Source organism: Lepisosteus oculatus, chromosome 11 (genome assembly GCF_040954835.1).
Source record: "Lepisosteus oculatus isolate fLepOcu1 chromosome 11, fLepOcu1.hap2, whole genome shotgun sequence".
NCBI lineage: Eukaryota > Metazoa > Chordata > Actinopteri > Semionotiformes > Lepisosteidae > Lepisosteus > Lepisosteus oculatus.
In genome coordinates this window covers 33,610,485-33,623,608 of record NC_090706.1, presented here as the reverse complement: position 1 = coordinate 33,623,608, position 13,124 = coordinate 33,610,485, and the positions used below count along the sequence as shown (strand labels likewise).

The 13,124-nt window shown below is 35.7% G+C and overlaps 1 protein-coding gene across 5 annotated transcripts in view; it reads left to right on the top strand.

Moving 5' to 3' along the window:
• Positions 1-13,124, top strand: part of spock1 (SPARC (osteonectin), cwcv and kazal like domains proteoglycan 1) — a 253,417-nt gene that overhangs the window by 115,397 nt on the left and 124,896 nt on the right. The gene's annotated exons all lie outside the window — the stretch shown is intronic.

The following is a 13,124-nucleotide window of genomic DNA, read 5'->3' as shown; positions in this document are numbered from 1 at the left end:
ATGTGAACAAAAATGTGCTGACCTAGTCAAGCCTCATACTGTATCAATGGAAAAAGGTGTTGATCTCTTGATAGAGAGGACACATAGGTTTCTTCCTGACTTTTTTGTTCTTGATTTTCACTAACCTTGATATTTAACTGGTTAAATCACCACTGAACTCTCTCGCTAATAAATTGAATGGTCATAGTCACTTGAATGTTTCACGGACAGTCAGGAATGATCAATGAAATAAAATGACACCAAAAACATTTAATCAATATTCAGAATTGTAATACTTTATTTAAACATACATGCATAAATAGAGAGATACATTTATTTGGAAAACTCGTTATTTGATAGAACTATTTTCCTTTGGCAATTTGTAAATTCTAGTTTATTTCCATTTCTGTACTTTAACTGCAAAAGAGTATTGCAATTAATTGTAATGTCTTGCCAGGTAAGAAAAGATAAGGGATAAGCTTCCCTTATCTTTGATTCTTTTAGTTTCCCAAGTGTTGTAAAATAATTATTTAAATGTGATGGGCATGTGTGAGATTTGTTTGGAGCTTGGGTTCAATTGGACTTCTCTTAGACATCTCATATGTCAGTTAAATTACTTTAATTAGTAATAATTAGTATGTCCTTAAATTAGGTAATTATAAGGTAATTCAGGACACTCAGAATGGATCTTTCATACAGTGCACTGATGACCGCTGTTGTTGAATCTGTACCAAAAAAAAAACAGTGCATGGAACAGATGAAGAAATAACCAAAGCTGATTTAATTAAAAACACCATTATTTAATCACAAGATGTTCTCCTCTGTGCCAACAATAATATAAATTAGCTTTTAAAAAAAAAAACTGGAGGCTATGTATTCATTTTTTTCTGTCTTTTGATTCAATCGACGAGTTGTATTTTCAAACATTGTGCAATAGCATTGTATATGTCGGATGAACTACTGTAGGGGTCAAAAAAACATCAAATGTTCACAAACATTCAAATCAGTGTGACTGCTGCGTGAATGATAGAGATACCTTAATTCAACTGATTTATAATAGTATTCAGTTAGTGCATGCATTTGTAAGAAACACCCTTATAAAGCAGGAATTAACCTGACATGGAGCCTGTTTTATTGTGTAACTTTATTTACTAGATTACCATGTTCTGTAATGGAACAAGTAATAGGTTTATTCTATGCTGAAAACAAAGAAGAAAGAAAACAACATTTCGGCCGTGGAGCCTTCTTCAGGTGTGATTTGCTTTATTGTAATGCTATTTTGTCGGGACCTTAAGTGTTTAGATTATAGCACATTAAATCTCTTTTGGAGAAGTTCAATATTTCTTTCTTTAAGGTGTTGAAATTGTTCTCCACCATTGCCTATCATTCTTGGTCACTGTGCTGATGTTAATATCACAATGAAATGAAAAATTTTGATCTCAATAATGCTTTGACTGTCTCTTGCTTTCATTGGGTGTCTTTACTGAGGTTCTTTTATTAAATAACATATCTGTTGAGCAAAAGATTGCCTATCTGTCAAGAAGCAGGACTATGAATTGCCATTAGCCTCATATTGTGGTTGATGGTTCAGGAACTATCTGAAAGGGATTAATTAAACAGGTTGCTTGTATACTCTTTAAACAGTGTGGGGTACTTATTTGTCTTTTATTTTCTACAATTCACAAAAGCCACTTGTGGGTAAGTGACAATCTACTGGTGAAATCAAAGTTAAGGAAGCAGTGTTCCACATAGTTTAATAAATCACTTCAAAAGATAAGGAGAAAGCAAGCCTTCAATTAAAACAATCATAAATCAAAATATCCAGTTCAAGAAAAGGGTAATAATGATTTTCAAGCAAAGGTAAAAAAAAAATATTATAATGTCTGAAAGACAGAGTGAATAATATTGCAATGAGGACTAAAATCAATTAAAAAAATTCGCTATCACAATAGATTAATTATATACAATTACATTATGAACAGTAAAGGATGAAGCAATGGATCTTAGAGATAATAATGGGAAACTTTCAGACAATTAAAGGGAAATGACAGATGTATTAAATTAATATTTTACTCATGTGTTTACCAAGAAATCGATCACATTAAACAGAAAGTTCTATGTTAAATTGAGCATTCATTATGGCAAGAAAAGCTGAAGTATTAGAGCAACATACTGTAGCTACTCACAAGAAAATAAGATACATGGACCAAAGTGGCCTCTTCTTTTTCAAATGCACAACAATACTGCGTGCAGCAGTATTAAACAATGCTGATGTACCCAGTAACATAGTCCGTATACAGATTGATATTATTTCTGGCAGCTTCGCGGAAGATCTGCCAGTCAGTGGTAGCAAAACAGTGATTTAATATAAAATTCGATTCATCCGACCAACGTTCAATGTTTCTTAAAGCTGGCCTCTCCTGTTTAAGCTTCTGCTTGTAAACGGGAAGTAGCAGAATGGAGGCGTGATCGGATTTGCTGAAAGAAGGTCGGGGGAGAGCTTTGTAACCATCCCGGAAGGGAGTGTAAACATTGTCCAACGTGTTTGTTCCGCGTGTCGGGCAGTCGATGTGTTAATGTAGATTAGGTATTGTTTTCTTCAAGTTCGCACCGTTGAAATCACCCGCTATGATGAATGCCCCCTCGGGATGTGTATTCTCTCGTCTGTTAAGGTGACAGTGTAGTGCATCCAGTGCCTTTGTTAAATGTGCCTGCGGCGGAATATACACCACTGTGAGAACTCCCGATGTGAACTCCCTCGGTAGATAGAAAGCGCGATATTTTATTGTCAAATGTTCAAGATGTGTAGAGCATGATGAAACAATCTCCATGTCTGTGCACCAGGAATTGCTTACCATGAGGCATACCCCGCCGCCTTTGCTCTTACCCGAATCTGTTGTTCTGTCCTGACGGTGAATAGAAAATCCTCCCGGGAGGATAGCAGAGTCCGGAACAGACGGGTCAAGCCAGGTTTCAGTGACCGCCAGCACGTTGCAGTTCTTGATGTCCCGTTGGAAAGCAAGCTTTGATCTCAGTTCATCAAGTTTATTGTCCAGTGACTGAACATTAGCAAGAAGTATACTCGGGTGAGGGGCACGATTGCGCTGCCTCAGTCTGACAGAACGCTTGCCCGTTTAACCCTCTTCCTACAGATACAGGTGAGACACCACAGTCCAGATAGTCGGCAGTAATTATTGGTGTAGATTTAACTGTGCTAATATTCGATCTTAGGTCTATAAGTGTTTGTCGGTCATATCTAATCACTGAGCAAACAGTATGTGCAGTTAGCAGTACGAAAAACAACAAAAAATAAATAGACAAGGACGAATGGGAGCTCTCAGGAATCAAGTCCTAATGGGGCATGACTGTTCACATTGAATATACCTTCTTCTCTAGAGCAACTTTGCGGTTATTTAGAAGGTTTGAAAAATCTTAACAGATTTTATAACAATGAGATTTTGGAAACATCAGAATTCTCTGGGGATAGCTTCGCTATGTTTAAAGCCCAAACAAGTAGTGCAAATTCCGAACCAGCAATTATGACTGTTTTAGATGTTTTAGAAGTCTGCTTCAAGCAGTTGAATATATCTAACCTGTGTCTGCAAAGCTGTAGCAAATAACTTGAGACAAATTGCTTGTACAGTGTCAGAGTCCAATTAAACTTTCTTTTTCTTCTGCAGTAAAGTGAGAAACCCTGAGGCTAGTGCTGTCTTGTTGACACCTCCTCCTGGAGCATGGCAGCTGTTTGCAATCCACACATGTCTCTCAGAAGCTGTCCCTGAGCCACTGTGCTCTAGGCACATTGAACAACCTCATATTCTGCGTGTTTTTCTTAGATCTAAAGCACCCTCACATTCACGGTTGATCCGAGTTTGTCTTTTGTATCACATCAAATGGCTTTACCCCGTTTTCTTTTGCTGTCCTGCACTTTTGCATTAAATTACCCTTTTCAGGTTTTATGACCCTAGCATGTTGAATGTCTCTCCTCTAGTCTTGCTGAAGTATCCTCTTAGGTCTTAAAAAGTATTCCACCTGAGGCTTATTGCAATTTCCAGGCTTAGTACCTAGATAGGTTTGCAAATATTTTTTTGGCTTTATTCTGCTTTGCAGAGATAACATGCCTCACATTAATCTAGTTTGTAATCATAGCTGGTGCTTGTTTTATTCAATCTCATTCCTTTTCACCATTTGTCATCATTGCCTGTGGTGGCCATCTCAAAGAATCCACCACTTAGTTTCTTATTTGTCTTTCAGGAGAACAATTCAGTATCTCGTTGCTTACTGTGCACTTCACACAACCAAGCATTAAGCTGTCATGAATTGATCTAAATAAATACATAAATAAATAGGGCTGTTTGCAGAGGTTATTACTGGTTTTGCATCCTGAACTAAACATTTGTAATTTCACAAAGCGGTTTTATCATTCCTTTCAAAAAGCACTTGTTTAACTTTCATAATAATTCCTCTCCCCCTTCTCCTTTCTAAAGATTAATTGTCATAAACTACAACTGGGCCATGTTCAACCAACTAGAAGAGTCTCAATTTCTTTCTATTGATCTGCTTCTTACCATGAGGCTAACAAATCGATGGTGCTGGCTTCAAGCTGTGAGTGATCTAAGCTTTATTTCTAGTTTAGACTGAATGTGCAGCTTTTATAACCAAGGAACTGCTAGGAATCTCAAGATATCTCTCTTCACAAATTTACAACCATTCATTTGATTAGCTGGTCCTAAATGCACATGAGTACCACAAGCTTTTTTGAATAGATTAAAAGTAGAATCTAACAAATAGTACAATTCAAGTAAAAGGTCACCAGTCTCCTTATTCAGCAAAATGTCATCTACCGTTCCATTGCAAATATAGTATTTAATTTCATGCAATGATTTTTTGAATGGCTTACAATTTGTCATTGTTTTATGGTTTCATGGACTTATTCTTACACTGCTTATCATGTAGTGGTGAGTCTACATACTTTATACCTGTATATTGAATGAAATGGCAGTTTCTATTTTACACTCACCTTTTTCGGATTCTATGATTATTCATCAGCTTGGCTTACTGCGTACACACTCTGTACGAGATGAAGAACCTGATCATGATCCTCTAGGATTCCTGACTGTTAGATGCCCCACAGAAACTAACTGGGGATTTAGCATTGATTGGAGGGGTTCATTGTTACTGCCAAAATTGCAGGTCCTGATAACAGGATGCACAGCTGCATAAAAAGTGTTTGATCATTACGTTATTATTTATTGCCTGTGTTATGACTTGGTGGGTGGTTGTTATTCTATAAAACAAAGTTTAGGGAACTATAGATGAAGGTATGAAACCTTCAGTGTCACAATGGAATACAAATATTTAATGTATGTAAAGTGAATGCCTGTTAATCTATTGAGGTTAATAGTTATGTTAGGGGCATTTTTGAGTTCTGATTTAATGCAAGCATTATAAGGCATTTCTGTAGAACCCTAGTTCATGTCAATGCCATGACCTTGTAAAATACATTTTGAGTTTCATGGGAAGGCATACTGTAGGCATTTCAACTATAGTGACATAATTTAAGATCAGCATGCTACAGTGGAGGGAGATTCGAGGGAAAGGTCATTAAGAGCAAAAATAAAACTTACAGACTAAAATATAATATTGCTTGCCTTTAGTTTCAGCATTTTTCAAACAATTTAACTAGAAAGTGAATAGGAGTATCAGCTCTCAAATCAGCTTATCCACCATCATATCGCTTGAAGGAAAATCTTTATTGAAAAGAGCTGTACATTTTTTTTGTTTGTCATTTTCACAAAAGCTGGCAGCCAGCTGGAGCTGGGTACATAAAATAAATACCTTTTTGAGAAGCGTTTATTGATGTTTTGTGTGGATGAATCAGCTTCAGTAGTTGAGCACCAGCTCCGAAGAATGCTGCTTTGCAATTTTACAGTTTGGTGCAGATTCATGTTGCAGTCCCACACAGTTTACCATGACTCTGGAATTTGGTTGTTTTGAAATGTAATTAGTAAATTGCATTTAAGGGTAAATTCAAGATCCTCATTCACTGGAGAAAAAATAAAGCTGTTTTGGAAATGAATATTGTATATTCACATGATTCATGGTGAGCCTTAATGCACTTCATTTGGTTTCTACTGTGACATATTATATCAATAATCATACACTTGAAAGATGGCTATTAACTAAATTGGAATTAATAAAGCTATCAAATTAGTGCCCTTCATAAGTATTGGAGCAGTGAAGACAAAATTGCTATTTTTGCTGCATACTCAAGCAATTTGGAATTGAGATGAAAAGATGAAGATAAGGTAAAAGTTTGGAATGGCAACTTTGAACTACTGGGTATTTCTATGCTCATATGTTGTACTACACCCTAATTTGGGTGAGCATAAGTATTGGGACAAATGAACCTTGATATATTCATTTTAATAACAAATTAACATTAACACACATGATCACCATTGTTCTTTATTTATAATGATGCCTGCAGCTTATTCTCTGATGGTTGCAACAGTCTTCAACTAAATAACAACTAAGCAAAAAATGAAACAAAGGTGAAAATTAGCATCTGGACACATGAAAACTGTTACATAGTCACTGATTTAGGAATCGAGTAGGTGACCCTTATCCACTGTCAAGATCTAGAAAGTCTAAGGTTAAAAGCAATTTTCACATACTGTATCACCTTTCTGGCACCACAGGGGCAGAAAGCTTTCAACATTTCTGATTTGTCTTCAGGTTCCTGCTGAGTATTGTGCACCAGTTTGCAGCCAAGCTAGTGAACTCCAGCCTTCCACACACTGAAATCTGGAAGCAAGTTGTGCCAGTATTTTATTAGAAGAAAGCCTCACAGACCTATCACATAATTAAGAACTTTTCAATTCAATCTTCAGATACAGATTTTGAACACATAACCTCCTCCTTACTTGGCTGGTTTCTCCAAAGTAGATAATACACTCCAGTACGGTTGTGTGAGAAGTATAGTGTTGTGCTAGAGGTTGATGTTAAGTGTTCTGATTTATATAACAGGATGTCCAGCTTCTGGTGCAATCAAGTACTGTTGACAAAAGGTAGAAAAGCTGAGCAAACAAAATAAAAAGCTGGATTGACAAGTGAGAAACACTCAGCGCTTCTGTCACATGTAGTTTATAACAAGAAATAAAATACCAAAAAAATACCTTCATGTTAAGTCAAACACTTGAAAATGAAAAGGAAAGAAAATGAAAACTTGGAAGGGTCATGGCAGAGAATGCCAAAACAAGTTAGTAGAGACCATACAGTATATGATATTTCAGAATCCAATAAATTTTTGGAAACAACTTTTTGTCTCTATGGCGCTGAATCAGAATCTCTCGTCCCAAAGAGCTAGGTTTCCCTGAGGATTACATAACTTTGCTAACATATGGGATCCTTTGATAGAGCAATCTGCTGTTTACATTATAACTGACGTCTCCAAGGAGACAGAGGAACACTTACCTCTAATGCCTCTAATTAGAGGTTTACCACAATCATAATCACTGCAGTCCTCATTACAGTGCTTCAGCCTTTCAGAAGAGGTGTCAATGCCAGAGTAAGGAAGATGATTGATGTCTGCCACTTAATGTAGCTGTGTTTCAGTCTGAGTAATGCTACAGTCTGACAGGAAGGACACATTGTGTGGTAGAAGATCAGAAATATCTATGTATTTCATTTTTCCTCCATAAAAAGTTTTGCCTGCTCTGGCTAGTAGAAAAACAACGAACCTTGAAACCTGACAAATGTGTTTTTGCTTGACTGATCCAGCACTTTATTAAAACTGAATGAATTATTTTCTCTGCTTTATAGTCCTTTGTATTTTCATTTAGACCTAGATTATATCAAAATTAAGACTCACTGTGTCGATTGGAATTTACAGATCCATTGCTTGACAATGAGTTTATCAGATATTTCTTCTTTATAATATTATCCTGCTTTTATTTGCTTGATGCTTTCCCAGTGCACCAAGAAAAGAGCAATGCACTGTAGGTTTACTGTTATAGAAAATAAAAAATAATATAATACATATAATACATCCAAATGTTGTCTGGAGTTTTTTTTTTTACATTAAATCAATATTTATTGTGTTTAGCAATCATATGTTTTGGCATCTTATATAAAAGAGATTAACAAAGGATAATTTAGGATAGTTTTATGAAAAACATACTCATGATTTACCCAGAAAGCAAAATTCCTATTTTTCATAAGTTCGGGAAGGTTTTTAATATTATACGGTAAATATTAGGAGACCTTTTGAACAGTAAGATGAAAAAAACTTTGGCCACTTTACCCAGACATGGATGGAATGCAGAATTATTTGTTAAGGAGATCATTAAGTACAATTTACAGTAAATGTTCTCTTCTGCTGCATGCAAACAAGCAATCTTCTGTTCAGGCTTATAACATATTAAACTTTTATTTGCTACTGAAGGAAGGGCAGTGACAAAACAGTCTGATCCTTGAATTAAGTATCTTAGTTCAATGCAAAGTGCTGCCATGTTTGCTGTTGTCCAGATTTATTATTACCCTTCTTACAATGCACCCGAAAGTTAAGTTTAGAAAAAGTTATTTTTAGTATTTATGGCCTAAAATAATTAAAAACCAGAACTATTCTTTGACTATCAGTACTGAATATCACAAAATCACATTTATGCAGTAACTGTATATTATACAAAGTGTTCAGATTTATTCAAACTGTATACATTTGTGAAATAAATGCTGAAAATACGATCATCTAAATCCTCAAAGGGTTTAGAAGCTTTTGAAAGCTCTTGATTGCCATTGGGTATTTAAGGAGATTGAACATAGAAGTAAAACACACAGAAGCATATCTTCATGGGGAAAGTCAGAGATCTTTCTGAAGATCTGAGGTAAAGGATTATTGATCCTAGCGGTGCAAGTGACAGCTATAAAAAATCCATAAGGCATTCCACATTTGACTGCGATCTTCATCTTTCAGAAGAACAAATGGGATGGTTGCTACCCTGCCAAGAAGAGGATATAGGAACGTTTTATCCAAATGGATGGTCCGAAGTGTGGATTAGGTGACCATTGCACACTAAAGGGCAACAATGGGGAATTCCCAGAAACATGGAATTGCCAAATATCACCTGACTTCTATGTTAAATGGAATTTTTAGAAAGCTATACTAGAAATTCGGAAGGAAGGGTTGATCCTGATCTTGCGCACTTCCACCTGACTGTGTGTATAAGTCTTGCACCGGGGACTTCCTGTAGTGCTCTCTCTTATACGAGCACTCTGTTTCTCATTCGGTTGCAGACAGAAGTGTCTGTCATTCAGTGTTCTCATGACCTTACTTTCATCACATTCATCCAGGACCAGAGCTGCTCTTACCTCTTCAGGCTCAATGTTTCGATCACAAGCCAGTAGTTCTGCACTCTTAATACTGTCTGCGTTTTTCTTTCAGGTCTCCTGATGTCAGGAGAGGTCTCCTGATTTAGCTAAAAATCCACTCAGCTCCAACGAAACCACTGCCTAACTGACTTGCTCTTAGTTTAGCATTTTGAATTTGTCATCACTCTTTTTGAGGATTCTTTTGAGGGATATGGGCAGCCTCTCCAAAATCAGTCTGCAAATATACTCAGCATACTTTGTCTTGCATTTATTAGATCCTTAACAAATTAAAATAAGACCAAATATTGAAATGACAATATTTCTGTACACTTATATAGCACTTTTCTGGACACTACACTCAAAGTGCTTAACAGGTAATAGGGACTCTCCTCCACCCCCACAAATGTGCAACATCCACCTGGATGATGTGATGGCAGAAAAAGGTGTGCTAAAATTCTCACCACACATCAGCTATCAGTGGGGAGGAGAACAGAGTGATGAAGCCAATTAATTATTAGGGCATTATTAGGAACCCATAATCAGGAAAGGCCAAGGAAAAGTTGGATGAAATAAAAGTTTCTGAGCTGTCTCATCAGTGATATGATTTTCCAGAAAGCAAAAGTTCACATCGTAATAGAATGTCATTTCTTCTGTTTAATATGAATACTGGACCATTTTGCAGCCTCTATTCCTTGGATATCAGGATATTTTATCTAAAAACCTGTTTCCCTCTGCTATGATGCTCATGCTTGATCACACATGGACTTTCTAGCAGAATAACAACCCAAAGTAAACATCCAAATCTGCTGCCAAATGGTTAAGGGAGCATAAAATCAACATTCTTGATTGGCTGTTACTATCTCCAGGCTGCAGTCCAATAGAATATTTGTATGGACTAAAGATCTTAAGCACAAGTCTCATAATATGAAGGAACTGCAGAAGTTCTGCTCGGAAGAATGGTCAGAAATCCTTACTGTGAAATGCCAAATCACAACAGAAGAACTTTCTCTATCTTTTTAATGCCAAAGAAGGACCATGGTGGAAAACATTTTGAATATTATATAACTACAAAAATATACAAATAACAGAGAGATTGTTTTGAAAGATCCAGTAGTCTAGTTTTATGTTTTCATTTATTTATGCAGCACATACTAAGTTTACAGTTGCATTGTTTTATAAAGATCACCTTTCGATTTCATTGCATTAAAAGGCATTCATAAATTGTGGAGCAAATGCATTTGTTCATTTACTTATCTGTATGCAACTCTGTCAGTGTATGCATATGTGTTCATCTGTCTCTCCAGCTCTTTGTCCAGGATACATTTTTGGATTAATATACTTCTTTGTAGAAACATATAAACATATTGTCTTTTAAATTCTGAAAAGTAAATCCTGTTTCCAGTAATGTCAGATGTACTAAGGAAGGCAAGTTTGAGTGTACTATGCTCAGCCAACGCCAGGTTTGTTGGAATGCACACTAGATCTGTCCATGGTGCTCCAACTGCACTCTTTCTGCAGATTTGAGAGGCAGTGACAGTTTCACATTTGCATGGAAAGTATGAATTATCATGGATCTGCTTTAGAAGCCGGCTTCCCTACATCCCTCCTGACAGAGCTGATTGTATCTGCCACGATTTGATTTAATTGAATATTTTTTTTTCCCAAAGCATTAAAAGTCCAGCACTTTTCAAACAGGCCTTCTTGCCTGAGAGTTGTGTATGCTGGGGAGATAAAATTGTTTTTTTGGTGGCACTGTAATCATCCAGATCTATTTTATTAATTCCTGCATGCACATTCAAATGATTAAGAGGCTTAGGGCAATAGAAATAAAACAAATGTCTAGTCAAATCAATAGAATCAATTTACGATACAGCCTCCATACAACTTAAAATAACATTTGAATGGAAAGACCAATGTGTGTGCAACCCGGTTGCTGAAACATTAGTTAAGGAATTATTATGACTCATCATTCTGCACTGTTTAAATTCTCAGCAGTGTTTTATTTAATGGTAACTTCCTGAGAATAAGGGGATGCTCAGAAAATTAAAGATGAATTAAATAGTAGAACCTGTATTGCGGATGGCACTAGATTTCTGTCAATATACAAAATATTTAAAATATGCACAAAAATCATGAGTTAAGTCTATATGTATGCAAATAAAGTATATTGATTTTTGATGTGCCATATATATATATAGTTATAATATATGCAATTTCTTCTTCTTCTTATTGATAAGAACAATACCTGTATAGATTGCATTATTTCTTCTGTTCAACTTGCCGAAAGCCTTATGTATGAGTATGTCGATGTAAATCAGTAGTCTACATCAGCATGTTCTTGTTTTGTGATGTTAGGAATACCTCTTAAAAATTTCCCTTTGGCAGAGGAAATACAAGGTAAATTATACCTATTTTGCTAGGTATTCTTCAGAGCCATTTTATCAGCCTTTCAAGGTAATTTTCACATTCCTTTGCAATTCTGTACAACTACTTTTGTCAAGTCTATTCTGAAAATAGTTCGTAACAGAGCAGTAAGCTGGCAGATACCCGGTTCAGCACATGCAACAACAAAAATAAATACAATGGTAGGGAAATGCTGGTTCTAGAAACTGGACTTTTTCTATTTAGCTCAGCATGTTTGTTTTTAAATATTATAAAGGCTCTGAGCTGCAATAGTTTGAATCTAGGAGTGGGTATAATTTTCCCAGGTTTTCCAGGAAACAGGAAGTTAACAAAGTTATAGCAGTGTTATAAGGTCTTTAGGCAGCACATGAGTGGGTACTGGAATTTAATAAAAAAATTAAAAGCTGTTCCCCCAGCTTTGACAGCAAATTCACCTAATCGATTCTGACTAAATTTAATGCAAGATAAAATATCAGATAAAACACATTGCTTAAGTTTGGAGCTAGAATGTGAGTAGCAATGTAACCTAAACAAATAACCAATAATCCAATTGCTGACACAGCATAAGGAAAATAATCTATATGTGAAATTGGATTCTGCATCACATTACTGCAGAGCGTGCAAAAAAAAACTCAAAGTGACTCCCAAACCAACTACTAAGGGATTGAGTATTCGATAGTCAGCTTTAGATAAGCAATTGATGGCTGAAGGGAAAGAATGAGATGACATCTCTATGCTAGCTTTTCTTGTCTTGTGTACTTTGTTTTAAACTTAAAAGCAATACCAAAGCTATCTACATTTCAGCAACGAAGCAAAGTATTATCTGCGAAACCTTGCAAGGATTTTTTTAGTTGAATCTAGGCCAAGTTTAATTCTAAGCAGTATTTCTTCAACATATTGATCTATGTATGATCTATATTCAAGGATTCCACTTTGCATACAATACTGATAAAACATCTTTGCTCAATTTGAGTTGGATTTGGGTGTAATTGTGAAGCAATGCTAATTACAGTAGTATACACAGTACGTTTTAAAATTTAAACAAAGCATCAAGGGAAATAAAAAGTAATGGAAAAATGTTTTAATTAACTGGATGATGACTTAAACCCTGAAGATTTTCTTTAAGAGAACCCGAGGGAATGAACTGCATTTTATTTAGTCTTTATGTGTTGTGATAATGGCTTATTGCAATGTTCACTACCATATTTTTATAGAAAAGAGAAATAAGTACTAGCTGCTATTTTACATTTGGTGTCAAATTTTTAAAGCCCATATGTACAAAATGTAGTCAATTTGAATTGAAATGTAAATTTCTTATTAATTTGGGTAAATATATACTCCTTTAAAACCCTATAAAACGATTGGGCATGGAG